Below are 16064 nucleotides of genomic sequence, written 5' to 3' on the forward strand. Positions count from 1 at the left end.
CGATCGAGTAGCCTTGGTACTCGATCGAGTAGGCGGCACTCAATCGAGTACGTTAGTTACTCGATCGAGTAGACCTGGTGATTTGTTTTACGTGCTTCTGACCTTCACCTACTCGATTGAGTAAGTCCCTTACTCGATCGAGTGGCCAGTACTCGATCTAGTGACCCATGATTCGGGTCATATGCGTATCTTTTGAATTCGTTGCATATTATGTTTAATTCGAAGTTGTTATCTTGCTTCTTTATGTATTGTTTTATATGTATGTTGATCCTGATGCGTAAGTTACCCAATCTTATGATGTAAGGAGTGACACCTGTGGTGAGTATGAGTTCGGTGGGAGGACATGAGTTATATGTGGTTGTGATAGATAGTGGAAAAAGAAAAGGAAGATCGTTATGGCTTAATTGAGACATATAGCATGTTTTCATAGATAAGGTGAGTGATATGATTGTGTGTTGAGTAACGTAAAAGCAAGTGAATATGGGCAAGGGATGATGTGAGTCTAAGGAACGTGAGAATGAAAGGATTGAGAGTAAGGATGTGGATAATGGCAACTTGAGATGTGTAAAGAATTATGGAGGAAGATGGTTAGGACTCGTGTGGGTTAGGAGTATGCATAGTGAAAGTTCGTTTAAAGGGGTTGAGAAGAGTAATATATAGTGAACTTTGTGGAGACATGTCGCGAGGTGGGTTTGTAGACAGTGAGTGAGTTTAGGAGATTTGGTTTATTAAGAGATGAAACTACTGTGTGATTTCCTTGGGTAATTAACGGTATGAAATGAATTCTGATTTCTAGAGAGGTACAAAGGAGATGCAATTGTTTGGACAGTGAACGTTGATTTTATGGATAGATTAGTGGCAAGTGTGAGTGATAGCATATTAAGAGAAGATCCATGGTAAGAAAGAGTGAGATGATATCGGTATAAAATAATGGAATTTGAGTTTTGGAGAAACGAAAAGGTAACTGGATTGCTAAAGAGTTAGCTAGAAGGAATAAGGAGTTGAACTATTAATTGGTATTGTTGAGTGTAAAGAGAAAAGAAGGATAAAAGCAAGCTGAGAAAAATGTTCAACGGAGTTATGTGATATAAAAGTAAGGAATCATCGGGATGTATGATACTACCAAGAGTAAGTGAGTTAATGGTTATACAGAAGTTTCAGGGCAGCATGATTAATCATAAGTTTCGAGGAATTAAGGGAGTAAGAGGTTGATTTAGTATCTGCACTCTATGAGATTTTGGTGAAGAGTTAGATGACGATACAGTTCGGGATATTATTGGGAAGAATGTTGAGGTAATTTTGTTGATGGATTTGATGTTCGTTATTTGGGATGTTAACCAAAGATAGGAAAGAAATCGCGATATTTAGAGATGAGTGTAAGAGGTTTGATATCCGGACAGCGGTAGTGTTATGGTTTGTGACTAGTGGTTAAGGGTGGTGGTATATTAGAAAGGTAGCAATTCTAATGAGGTTGATTTTGTAGAGACCAGATTGATAAGTATGGTTATGAAAGAGTATAAGATGTGGTTATATGAGGCGGTTGTTAGTAGTTGAGTATTAATGGTGTGGCTACATTTAGAAGAGGGTGATGGATATGCGAATGGGAGAATATGTTATGAGGTGTATACGAGTTAAGCTCGGGTGAGAGGTAACTTTTATCAGGTGGTAACTTACGTGATTAGGATTGACTGGGTGGATGTGATTACAGGTCTGTGATATATATAAATGTTTGTGTGAGGTTTTGACCTCACAAGACGTGGTATGGTGTGATTATCATAAAGTTGTTATTTGAATGTTCTGTAATGCATGTTGGGTACGCTAATCTAATTGAATGATATTCAAAAAGGTAATAATTTGATTGATCTGGCATGTATAGTTAAAATGGTATGTGTATATATGATACATGTTTATTCCGTGAAATGGTAAGGATGATGTTCATGATATTCTTGTCAGTTCTTTCCGCATAATATGTTGTGTTATAATCTAATAAAACGGTTTTTAGTGAGTTTTATTGTTTGAAATGTCATATTGAGCCAGTGTTTATGGGAATTATATGTGATTGGAATGTTTATCGATGTGGTTGTGTGCCTCGAGTAGTGGTCCGGGCATGGTACTTTATGTCGTGATGCGGGTATTTTCGCACTGCGGTGAGGCTGTTGGTGGCGGTGTTGCGATGCCGTCACCGGTTGTGGGGGAGTAGGTGAGATAATTATGATACGAGTTCTCAAAAGTACATAACAGTTATACATAGTTGTTGTTTTGTTTGTTGTTGTTCCCTGTGAGTTTCAGTTTGGACACATAGATTGTTGTTTTGTTTGCTATTGTTCCTTGTAAGTTTTGGTTAAACAGGTAGACGGTTGTTTTGTTTGCTGATGTTTCTTACCAGTTTCAGTTTGAGAATGAGGGTAGAGTATGATATGAAAGAGAGTGTCTTTGTTTCCGTGGTTGTCATGGCATAGGGATATTCTGTTGATGGGACACAGTTGTCAGAAGTTGTTACAGTACATTTGATCTTGTTGTAGATGAGACATCGGTGCACATAGTCATGGCAAGTGATTCGTAATGATCTGAAAGCGGCAGGTTGTTCATAATCTTTCGTTGGGACAGTGAGGGTAGGGTGTTTGGATTTAGTGTCATGTTAAGTCATGTATGAGTTTTGCAGTGATGAAAGAAAAGAACTTGAGGATCTTGTGTGAGTGTACGTAACAAGTGTGGATCGTGAGTTATGCTTTTGGCGATAGAAGTTTTATATAGTCTATATAGAGAGGTATGTCATGTTGCGGTAATGTGGAAGAGTTGGAGTATTGGTTATGCTAAGGGTTTTGCGGTGTTGGTTAGATGGAGTGCAGAGTGAATTGAAGTATGAGAACTGTTTAAGTAATAGAGCCTTGAAAATAGGAATGGTTATAGAAATGAGGTTATAGGCGGTTATCTTTGACACGTGGTGGTGATGAGGATAATGAGATGATATAACTAAGGATTTAGTATTAGTGAGTTACGAGGACGTAACATTTGTCTTAAGAGGAGTAGGATGCGATAAAAGAGAGTTTCATGGTGGTGCATGTTGTAATATAATTGGAAGTAGAGTGTTAGCGTAGTGTAAAGGAGGGATTTGTTTTGTGGATGATACTGTTAAAAGGCCATGGCCGTGCTTGTAGTAGTGTGATGCTTAGGAGTGTGAGAATACTTCGATAGTGGTAAGGGTTGGATGATGATGTTTAGGAGTTCGAGGGTTTTGATAGTGGCATGATGATGTTTATGAGTGTTAGTAAACTTCGAGGACGAAGTTCCTTTTAAGGGTGGTAGAATGTAACATTCCGTTTGATGTTATGAGTATCTTGATATTGGATTATCTAGTGGATGATATTTTACGGAGCTAGCAGCGTTTGTGTTGGTAGTGTATGGAGTTAGGATCGAGAGAGATATAATGGAGTTGGTACGATATCGTGAGCCATGTTGTGGAAGTAGGAATAGTTGGTGGAGTTGGGGTTACGAGTTCATGTTTGGTCGGTTGGGGTTTTGTTCTTGAGTTCTTAGCTATGTTGTTGTGTTTCGGTCGAGTTAGTATGGTTGTTTTTATGTATGGGTTGAACTTCGGGGACGAAGTTCTTTTTAAGGAGGAAAGACTGTAATACCACGGTTTTATGAGTCTCCGGGTACTCTATCGAGTGGGCCTTACTCTGTCGAGTAAGTGTGTTATGCGTTTTAAAATAGTTTCTGACCTGTTGGGTACTCGATCGAGTAGCCTTGGTACTCGATCGAGTAAGCGGCACTCGATCGAGTACGTTAGTTACTCGATCGAGTAAGTGTGTTTTACGGGGTTGTTTTGACGGGTTTTGCTAATAACGCGAGTTTGATATAAAAGGTTTCCGTCAGTTTATTTCATCATTTTTAACCTTTCTAAACCTTTCAAAAGAAAAAGGAGTTACGTAGTTCTCTCTCGTCGCGTTGTTGGCAAATCCCCAAGGCTAGGAGTGTCGGATCATCTTGTTCTTTGCATCATAGTGTTCCTTGCGTCAAGGGTAAGATCTACATATCAATTTTATAGTTTTTAGTTAACTTTGTTTAAACCCTAATTTTGGGAATTGGGGATTTGTGTTAGTTTTGTGATTGTTAGTAATTATGTGATTATGTGTATAGGAGAAGGGTTCATAGAGAAAAGGTTTTGAGACAGCTGCTAGATCGTCTGATGATTGTGTTGCTTTCCAGGTAGAGTTTCCCTACTCAGTATTAGTCCCATAATGTGTTGTTGATGTGTTGTGGTTGTTGAATATTATCGTAATTGTATTGTGACGGTTGTTGATTGTGATTGTTTGTCTCTGGTTCTCGAGAGCGTTCTCGGCTGAGTGGAGTCACTTGCGGGAGTGGCTTCACGCCCTAGTTTCGCCCTTCGTGGAACCCGCCACGGAAGGGGATGTGCACATTAATGGGACAGGGTTATCGCTCGGTATGATGAGCGGGGCTTAGGTGGGAACGACTGCGGTCCCCCACTGGCAGGGCTGGTCCAGTGGACAGTCGGTGACGGAGATTGATTGGAGTGGGTGTGATTGTGTGTGTAACCGTTTGAGCTGCTTGTTTACTGTGTTGTTGGATTATATAAATTGTGTGATTAGTACTGACCCCGTTTAGTATTTTAAAAACTGCGGTGATCCATTCGGGGGTGGTGAGCAGTTATTGAGCAGGTTTGATATGATGCGTATGAGATAGCTGGAATGAGTCATCACGTGGCAGTTAGAAGTCTTCCGCTGTGTCAGACGATGTTTTATAGCTTTGATAGTTTTAACAGTAGACCGTCTGAGAATCTTGTTTTTCAGTTTTGGTTTTTGGTTTTGATCATGTAATCACTTTAAACTATTTTGTTATTTAAATTATGTTTCTTCATTGTCATTTGATTATCATTGCCTCGGGTAACCGAGATGGTAACACTTACATGCCTTGAGTGGTCCTGGTAAGGCACTTGGAGTATGGGGGTGTTACAGTGGGGTTAAGACATTACTAGAGGTAATAGCATGGGCCTGGTCAGGGGGCATGTTTGGATGGTAGGTAGTTTGAGCTGAGTTCCATTAGGAGGCGAGAGAGGAGGCTAAAGAAATCCAATTGGAATCGGTAGGCGGAGCGGTACCTGAGAAAATAAAATCATTGCGCCGAAGCCACAATCGCCACACAAGGAAGGAAAAAGCGTCGCCCAATGGTGGTTGGAAGCGGTGCAGTTTTGGTGTAGCCAAGATTGAAGGGGAAGGGAAAAGAAGGAGGCTGGTACACTGAACTTGTCCCAGACACGGAGCGCATGGGGGCAATCCCGGAGGATGTGAATGGCGGATTCATCAAGGGAAGGGCTGGCACAAGCAGTGCAATGCGGGGAGGGGATAATGGACCGTTTAAAAAGGGTGAGGTTATGAGGTAGTTTATCCTACCAAGAGAGCCAGAGAAAGAGTTTGATACGGGGTTGCGATGGTGTATCCCATAGCCAACGCAAATCAATCGAAATAGGCCCATAGTTGTTTGGATAGCCAAGGATAGACTCATAGGCAGAACCAATAGAGAATTTATGCTTAGTAGAAAGGGAAGAGGAAAGGGTGTCGGCCATGGGAGTGGTGGGGAGGGGGATGGACAGAATGATGTTAGTGAAGGAGGTGGGGAGATCATACTCCAGGGAGTCAAGATCCCAAAGGCCATTACGGATGATCTTACAAAGTTTGTCATTGTCCGAAGAAGAGGAGAGGGGTCCATGCAGGCAAGTTCTAAGGGGTCCAAGGGGTGACCAAGGGTCATTCCAAAGGCTAACGTTAGTACCGTCTCCAATGGACCAAGTGAGGGAGGGCTGAAGGGTCCAGATATGGGAACCACGACCGAAGGAAGGGGTGGAAGGGTTAGTGTGCAAGTACTTACTACGGATGGCAATAGAAGCAAGGTTGTCTTTAAGGCAAAAGATCTTCCAAGCAAGTTTCGTGGAATAGGCGTCATTTAAACATCGAACTTTCTTAATTCCAAGACCCCCGCGAGCTTGAGTTTTAGTCACAATGTCCCACTTAGAGAGGCGGAGTTTACGAGAGGAGAGACTGGACCAAAGAAAGGATCTGTTAATTTTATCAATGAGTGAAGTGGTAGAGGAAGGTAGACGGAGACATTTCATGAGATGGGACGGTATGGCGTTGAGAGTAGATTTGATGAGGCAAAGTCTCGCGGGGCGAGAAAGGAATTGGGTCTTCCAGTTGGCGAGTTTGGAATGGATTTTGTTGATGATGGGTTGGAGGTCGGATTTATTTGGTTTCCTAGGGAGGAGAGGAAACCCAAGGTAGGTTCCTAGGTTAGGGGCCTTCTTAATACCAAGAGAGGTCTCAAAAAGGGAGATGTTCTGAGGGGAAGTTCTTTTGGAGAAGAAAAGTTTGCTTTTAAGAGTGTTGATTTTTTGACCAGAGGACGAGCAAAATTGGAGGAGGACATCTTGGAGGGCACAAAGGTTTCCCTCATAAGCTCTCCCAAAAAGGAGAATATCGTCGGCAAAGAGAAGGTGGGAGAAGGTGGCACCACCCTTGTCGAGAGGGAAGGGTGTCCAATGAGAGTCGGAACAGGAAAGGTGGATGGACTTGGAGAGGGCTTCCATGCAGAGGATGAAAAGATAAGGGGAGAGAGGGTCACCTTGACGGAGGCCTCTAGAGGGTCGAAAAGGAGGAGTGGGGTTACCATTGAGAGTGACAGAAGTTGTGACATTAGTGACACAGCTCATGATAAGGGCAATGGTGTTGTCGTTAAACCTAGAGTTAGAGAGGCAATCTCGGATGAAATACCACTCAAGACAGTCAAAGGCTTTCTATAAGTCGAGTTTAAGAGCAAACCAGCCTGTCGTACACTTAGAAGCCTTCATAGAGTGAACAATTTCCGAGGCAATGACCTCCTTAACTCGTAATAGAAGGTGCATATGATTGACAAGATTGTATGGTCACTATATAGAAGACAAACTCCCACGGCCGAGCCACACTTAAAATTTTAGTAACATAACTCTACCGAGTTTGAGATTGAGGAAGTGTGATAATGTAGTATAGTCTCTAACTTCCTCAATCAAAGTAACATCCAGAGGGGGCGAATAACTAATGGTTTAAAGAAAATTCGAAAAAAATTGGAAAATTTCCAACCGCTAGCTCCTAGTGGAGGTGACCGCCCTAACTAGCCCTCCTAGATCCACCACGTATATTTTATTAGGATCCTCCATTTTTTTTTTCATGAGCAATTTAAAATCCCATGAATTGTAAAGAGGGAAGGATGTTTGGTTGCCAATTTTAATTTGAAAAATGTACGCTTTCAATATTCAAAGAAGTTTTGAATGTCTACATAATTGGGGAATTGAGTAACCTAGCCTAGCCCCCCTAGGTACTTCACCATTCCTGTGGAATTTAACTCCCCTATGTGCAAACAAACGACTTTTCCGAATACATATGAATTTGTATACAGAAATATAATTCAAATGAATTGGATATTTCGGTATCATTAAGACGGGTTAAATACATAACAAATTATATGACAAGTTACTCAAAAAGTCCCAAATGTTTTGTCTCTATTAGAACCATGTGGTAGTATTTTACCCGTTTTAAGATTTAAGAAGAGTGATAGTTCATCTTAAGCAAGACTTACTGTAGTATAATATGCCTAAAATATGTTGAAACCAGTATGCATATATTAATATGCCTAAAATTTGTCAAAATCTATAACTCGTATATATGCTGATCCATTTTTGCCAAAGTTTAAGATTGGTTTAACTATGGAACTTGGCACATGAGATTATGAGACTCACGTGAGTCTCTCGTAGCACAATTGAGAATTTGACCCCATTTTGTCCTTTACTACTTAGTGGTTTTAAATGTTTCGTGTTTCTTCGCGTTTTGATCTTGCTCTTGTTTAATTAGCTATGTTATTTGGACAAGTATGCATATTCTGTATAGTACAAATGGATGAGATGCACCACTCTGATATAATGTTCTTTTAAGTTGGCTATCATTTGACATTTTCAAGTTAGCTAGCACAAGTTGCCGCTTTTCCCCGGTTATAAAAACTTTGATTCTTTTTCCTCCCTTCTGTTAAGCTTATCCTCAATAGCTTTGTTTTTTTTTTCATCCAGATATGGTAAACACACGCACTTACAGCAGCTCGACCGATTCTTTTTTTCAAAGCAGAACCCATGTACTTTACAATCCAGGTTAGACATCTATCCCTGCTAAGTCATATGTGCAACCACTAATCCATGTAATTCATGAGTTTTAGATTATAAGAGCATGTGAAAAAAATGATCAATATCTTCATCCTTCTCTTGACATAAACAACACGCGTTACATCTTTTTAGATTCAAACTAAAATTATTTGAAATCTAATATTTGATCGATATTGTGTACAAGTGCTCCTTGACCTCTCTTTGACGAAAATCTCTTTGCACTTGGAGTGACAATAATGTGAGGTAGGACTTCTGATGTGTATTGGGGGGGGGGGGGGGGAATTTCAATAAAAGAGACGGGAATCACGAATAAAATTAAATTAAATTAATCCCGAAATAAAATATAATAGCTAATAAATTACGGGTTGACGAGATGAAGCAAGCACGCAAAACGAGGATAGACGGAGCAACAGCCACGATTGGAGCAGCCGTGTGAAATCCTTGAGCATGAATTCGAGACTTCAATTTATTATTTGTCAAGCTTTGTAACTATGTTTTCAAGTCTTTTCTCCATAAAATTTAATTAGATGATTGTGGTAGAAACTAGGTAGGACTAAAATTTAATAAGGGTCAAAATGTGGTCAATCCTAGGAGCCTAGGTCGGTTTAGAAGGCTATATAAGCCAAGGGTGTAATTCATTTTTAACACATGATTGAAGAAATTGAAATTGTTTTTGAGAAGTTTTCTCTAAAAACCGTCAGAAGCATCTTGTGTTGCCATAAACACGAGTGTCGAGACAACAGAGAATCGACGCGTTCGAGTCTTGACTTAAACCTAGGATGTGTTCCAAAGTTTAAGAGGAATTTCTTGTCGCGTTACGAGAATTTGACCCATATCAAACTATAGGTCTAGTTTGATAAATATCTCCAAATTTCACACAAAAAAATACAAAAAAAATATTCTATCCGTTCAAATCATCCATAATGTCGACCAAAGTCGAGCAAATGCAAACAATCGACCAAAACGCTTCCGCACCCGAAACCTTCACGTTGCAACTTCCTTATGTTGGAATCTTGATAGAATATGGAGCTTAAATTTGATAGTTGTACTATTATTAGTTATGTCTTGATGCACCTGTGGTTGTGGCTGTAATTGACAAAATTATATGTTCATAAACTCAGCTCTGCATGCTTGGCTTATAGGGATATGTTGATAATGTGCTCAACTTTTTCTAGCCATTTCATGTCCATCTCCTTCAGAGGGTGATGGATTATACTGGATTCGTCTGCTACATCTCCGCCTTGATTCGATCAGCAATGCTTGCAGGTAGATACAGGAGATAAGAACAGCCCCTACATACCTTATCTGAAATCTTGATTTTTTGTACTTCATCAAGGGCTCTGACCTATCAAATTTAATCCCCAACCATGTCTCAATACACCAGAGTACAGTCAATGAAAAAACAAATGATGGTCTCTTTCTACTGAATTTTCACAAATATAATAGTTAGCATTATCAATAATGCCTATCCTTGCCAGCTTCCCTCTTATGTTTATGGTTTCATTATATACTAGTTAGGATATTATCTTGTGTTTATTGACAGACCACCCATTCTACACTAAATGGTGCCATTCCACACTAAATGGTCATAGTTGTAGTTGATATCTAATTGATATGGTTAGAGTTTGTATATATGTTTGAAATAAGGTATGTAATTTGATAATTGTTACTAATTTGATAATATATATGTTTGAATTAATTATACCATGGATTTGTTTCAGAATATATCACCGCATGTTCAGGCATCATGTGTCCCTGTGTCCCTGACCTTCTAAGAGTTGCCTTAAGTTATCTAGACAATGTGGCAGATACTGATGGGTCTCTTCGGGCTTTATTATCACATTTTGCTAAGCTATTGGCTTCGATGCTCGAATATTGTTATGCAACAACAGATATGAAATTACTATCGCGTGATCACAAGTGTGGTTGGTTGGTTTTCTTATATTAGTATGTGCCTTTGTGAATTTTAGTTATTGCTAATCATAAGGTGGATTTATAGTTCACTATTTATAATGTCTTATGTTGATTTAATAATGTAGAGGTGGTTTCTGTTACTATTGGTTTGCTAAATATGTTATTGCAGATTAAACCTGATTGACAAGATGAAAGATGTTAAAGAGCTGTGTGGGCTATCAAATGTTTAGAGCATGTAATGTTGATTAGTTTATTAACTATAAACTAAAACGTGTATGTGATTTTTTTTACATTTGGATGTATAATTTTTAAACATCTATATTATTGTAATATTGTCGTGTCATAATATTGTTGTGCCAGATAATTCGCAAATTCGTTGGTTGTCATTCTTTTATATGTATTGTTTGTTCATGCCGTTATTTGCATTGTCAAATCTATAGCACATTGCTGCCGAAATTTGGTAGCAAATAGTTTTTTTTATTTTTTTTGAATATCAATCTATGGTGGCATTTCTTAAGTATGAAACGCCACTATTGGTTCGACTTTAATGGCGATTCTTCACCAAACAACCAACGTTATAATTATCTTTAGTACCAATCGTTGGTTGGCGCAGTGGTAGCATGGGGCTGCGCTTGGTAGGGAGGTCTGCGGATCGATCCCCCACAACTGCGATTGAGAGGGGTTTAAATACCGTAATCCTTGGACACGCCCCGAAATCCGGATTAGTCGGCCCAATGTGGTTTGGATTACCGGATGGTTTAGACCAAAAAAAAAAATTATCTTTAGTAGCATTTCTGTAACAACAACTGACGTTATACTAACTTATCACGACGATTTTGTATCTACAACCGACGTTATAGAGAACATGTAGTGATGTAATGATATTATTTAAATACCAATAATGGCGGTTTTTTAACAATAACCGCCACTATAGATGAGTAACAATGGCGGTTGTACAACCGCCGCAATGTATAAACAACCCCGTGATATACGGCGCACCCAAAATTTGTAAAAACCGCCACATAAAGGCCATTTATGACTGCCACTATAGGGGTTTTTTCTACTAATGTTACCCCATCCCCCCCCCCCTTCCCCTCTCAGGTTGGAGCGTATAGATTTAATATGCCCAACTTGCTAACTAACGCAACAAACTGAGACACGCCAAGTGCTTTGGTAAGCACTCCGGCTAACTGAACAGTTGAGAAACATGCGACGGACGAACAATAAGACCTTCTTGAATAGCATCACGAACAAAGTGACAGTCTATTTCGATGTGTTTGGTGCGCTCATGAAAAACGTGCTTGTGAGCAATATGTAATGCGGGTTTGTTATCACACGAGATAAGTGTGGGTGAGACAAGCTTGACACCCAAACATCCCAAGAAACCACGTAGCCACGTCTTAACTATGTTTGGTTTATTTTGATTTAGGTCATTGCTACATAAGGGTAACTTGCCTCCATCTATTTTTTCTTATGACGACCCTTGACTGAAGACGAAAGAGGGAATATAGGTTAAGTTAAACATTCGTTTTTTGTTGGGCTTGTCACCATCAAAAGGGGAAATTTATTGGGTTTATTTGATTGATGATGACATGCCCATTTAACATGTGTTTTCTTAGTTTCCCTTTTCGGGAATAATCGATCATTTGCAAGTCTTAATCAAGAAGTATCGAACATTTCCTACCCAAGATTTAGAATCGTTTGTGTCAACTATTATAAAGGTGAAAGAGTAGAATACTTGTAATAGTGCGTGACAGTCAAGCTGTAAACACTTGAAGCAAATCTTTCAATTTCGAAATTCTTTTTATTATCAAAATGACATTCTCGTGCCTCAGTTTTGAAAGATGGTACTAAGCTTGAAATAATGAAGGGTGGTTCTTTGGAAAAAAGTTATGATACTTTCCCCCTTCAAAAGCTTTCCTAAATTTTGCTAAAACATACCTTTGTTTTTTTTTTTAAAAACAAAGTTTGGTCTTTTCTTTTTTTCTATCTCAAGAGTTGTTCTCTTATGATTGTTTCTCTCCTTTGTTTCTGAAAAAACCAACAATCATTTAAGGATAATTACAAATCCTTTTTTCCTCTTTTTGCTTCTTAGAAGAGTGCTCTTTTTGGTGCAAACATGGGAAGGTCAAAGCTTTTGTCCCTTATCAAAAGCTTTGACTTGTAAACCCTAACTTGCTCCATCTTGAATGCCTCCTCTATAAAAGGAGCACTTCTCTTCATTTACAAACCAAGAATTTTTCGGAGAATATCAAAGTGTTTTTGCAAAATCGGTTTTAAGAACTCAAAAGCATTTCTTTCATTTGCAAAAATCTTCTAAGTCTTCAAGTGTCACATTTCTATCACCACTATTGCTTTAATGTATTGTACTCTCTCACCTAGCTTAGAATCGTTTGATCTAATAAGTTGTCCTTCTCAATTCTTTTAAAGAATCAGATTGAGGAAACTTGATCTTATAAATATTCGAGTGTCGAGTTCTTAGACGGAGTAGTCTTTGAATTCTTGTCGCTACCGGAGTAGGTTGTTGGTCCTTTTTATTGTAAGGGTTTATAAAATAGTCGTTGTAGATCTTTTAACTAATCAATAAAAAGAAGATTCGACGTATAGGCCCTTAGAACGTTGGACGAACCAATTCAAAAATCGTTGTGTTGATCTCTCATCACTTTTAATTCCGCTGCAATTTATTTACTCGTTCTTAATTTGCGTTTTTAGTTAGCAACAAACCTGAATACTGTTACTTTTGGTATGTAGCCTTCACTCCACTTGCTAAGACAAATAAGTAACAGTCAGAACAACCGCCGCTTCCAAAATTCAGCAATTTCCTTTAGCAAACGTGATACGCTTCTAATTACTCAATTTATTTGATGCATGTATCTATTTGTTTCTCATGTTGTTGATCAACTTACTTTAAAACAATAAAGATTAAGTTGAAATTGTAAAGTAGTACCTAATTCACTCCCTCCCCCTCTTAAATACTTAGAATCCTAAACTCTTTAGAGACTACACAAAGATGTATCTGTCAAAGTGGTGTGTGTTTTACATTTAATACTAGTGGTCTAGTGTTCGAACATTGCCACTAGCATTAATGTTGCTAATATATGCCTCCTGCGGTGACATTTTGCCCTTTGAATAATTTTTCATCGACCTTTCATCTTATTATTATATGTTTTCTTTTTCAATTTTTATTGTTAATATACCTAAATATTAAGTATATTTCATAGTAAAATAGCGATTTTTGATTTTTTGGAATTTTTTTTCTGTGTATACTCGAACCTCCATGATCGGAAGTCGAGATCGACAAAGAAAAGGGGAGAAAGGGAGATGGTTGGATGGGAACATACACCCGCTAGAGGATGCCCTTCTAATCGAGTAGATGATGTGTGTAAGTGAAGAGTCTATGTATCCTAAAACAGTACTCAATAGAGGGAATGTATTGAATAATTGACTTTTTCAATTTTTTCATTCTCCTTAATTAATTGTGATAAAGAAACTATGAATTTATGAACTAAATGTAAGTTTATCTAAATTGTGATAAAGAATTATGAATTTATAAACTAAGTTTAAGTTTCTGTAATCTCTCAAAAGACAAACATATAAAGAAATGAGAAAAGAAAAAAAATTGAAATAATAAAAACAATAAAGAAAATTTGCACAACGTATTTTTGAAGTAGTTCAACCTCATAACCTGAGATCTAAATCCACCAGGTCTAGATTACTTAGTTTAGCACCTTACTATGAATTACAAAATAATTAACTCATTCACAGCATTTTTTGTCAAACACTATGGTTAAACACTCCCTCTCGTTCATCTCATTTCAAAGGAACTACTCTAACTTAACTAATTTAGTCCAATAACCAAATTGAATTTGCAATCAAAGTAACAAGTTCTATTAAGAAACTTATTTTTGATCAATTCTTAACAAGCACACGCCCTTTTCAAAATAGTAATATAACTTGTACAATTTTGTTTCAAAATAAATTAAGAACACAAAAATACTTCAAATCTTATAGCAATGAAAAAATGCTTGAAAGTTGAAAATGATATCTCAATTACTTATTTATATAGTAATCCGTTGATTACCAAATAGCACATAGGTATTATGATAAATATCTAACCAATACTTATGTCACACAATTATCAAAATAAGAATTGACTCTATCATTTAATTTATACAATTATATCAATAAGATTATCATTAACATTAAACCCAATAAAAACAGTTTTGAGTATACAAATTGCATTTAAATTCTGATACAAGATGTATGATTATGATTATAGATGATAATATACATCTATAAACAATGTTTATTACCACTATAAAATCAACATTGTCAAAATAAAATTATATATAATTTTAAAATACGAATAAAAGTAGATCTGACAAAACTGACCCGAGACCTGATAAATCCGAGCTTACCCAACCTGAAAGTGACCCGATTCGAAGTAACATTACTTGAAGTGATCCAAAATGACCCATTAGACTCAGAATGACCCGAGATCACTTATTTTAAGCAAAACCCTTAACCCAAAATGAACCAAACAACCCATAATGACCCAAGCTGAAATATTCCGACACGGCTAAAAAATTACCCGACTCGATAAATGACCTGATAATTATTGACCCGAAAATACCCGACCCGAATCACCTATTTGCAAGGTCTAATATGAGTAATTTTTTAGTGTACAAATCGAAATATTGTCATTTTTGGTCTGTCTTTGTTTTTGTATGGGATGATCCTAATAATTCGTAGTCCATCTGCAATGCTTGGGCCATTAAAATGTCAACTGCCTACAGCCTGGTCGAATTGTTAGACTAATTTTGTTTCACAAAGTTGGGCCAATAAACCGATTGAACAATAGGTTTTCGGCCGATGTAACGATATGTTCAGACCCGATATGTTCAGACCCATTGTATTAATTTTAACCCAATACTGATAGAAACGTAAAGCAGAGAAAGATATTTGAGAGAAGTAATCTGTGTGTTTTATTGATAATCAAGGCTCCCTTTTATAATACAATAGGAGATAACAAGAATATATTGTTACCAAAACAACCTACTGTAAACTAGGAATTGACTGCATAATAATAGGAATTGATCACGTAAAGATAGCCTAGAATATTGTGCTGACTCCACAATATTCTCGTCCAATACCCCCCCTCAAACTGGAGCATGAAGATCAAGAATGCCCAGTTTGTGAAGTAAGTAATGAAACTGTCGAACCCCTAGAGGTTTGGTGAATATATCGGCAACTTGTTCCATTGTAGGAACATGAAACGGCTTGACAAGCTGACTTGTAATAGCATCACGTACGAAATGGCAATCGATTTCGATATGCTTAGTGCACTCGTGAAATACGGGATTCTGAGATAAGTGTATGGCTGATTGGCTATCACAAAACAATTTCATGGGCTCGGAAATTGGCACACCCAAAGTTGTTAACAAGCCCTTCAGCCACTTTAGTTCACACACAATAGCGACCATAGAGCGGTACTCGGCTTCAGCCGAGGACAAAGACACTGTTTGTTGCTTCTTAGTCTTCCATGATATGGGAGAGTCACCAAGAAAGACAAACCACCCCGAAACGGAACGACGAGACAGAGGACATTTACCCCAATCCGAATCGCACCAGCTCGATACCGTCAAGGAACTATTAGAGCGGAGCAACACTCCTTGACGTGGACTACCTTTGAGGTAACGAACGACCCGCAAAGCTGCGTTCATGTGAGAGTGGCGCGGGGTGTTGAGGAATTGCGAGAGAAGATGCACCGAGTAGGATAGTTCAGGGCGAGTGACACCCAAATAAACAAGGCGGCCAATGAGTCGCCTATAACGCTCAGGGTCTTCACAAAGCGGAGAATTATCAGCCAGGAGGTTGTGATCGGTCTCCATAGGAGTGGAGGCAGGCTTTGCGCCTAATAGACCTGCTTCGGTAATAATATCAAGTG

Source organism: Silene latifolia, chromosome 3, assembly GCF_048544455.1.
Source record: "Silene latifolia isolate original U9 population chromosome 3, ASM4854445v1, whole genome shotgun sequence".
NCBI classification, from domain to species: Eukaryota; Viridiplantae; Streptophyta; class Magnoliopsida; order Caryophyllales; family Caryophyllaceae; genus Silene; species Silene latifolia.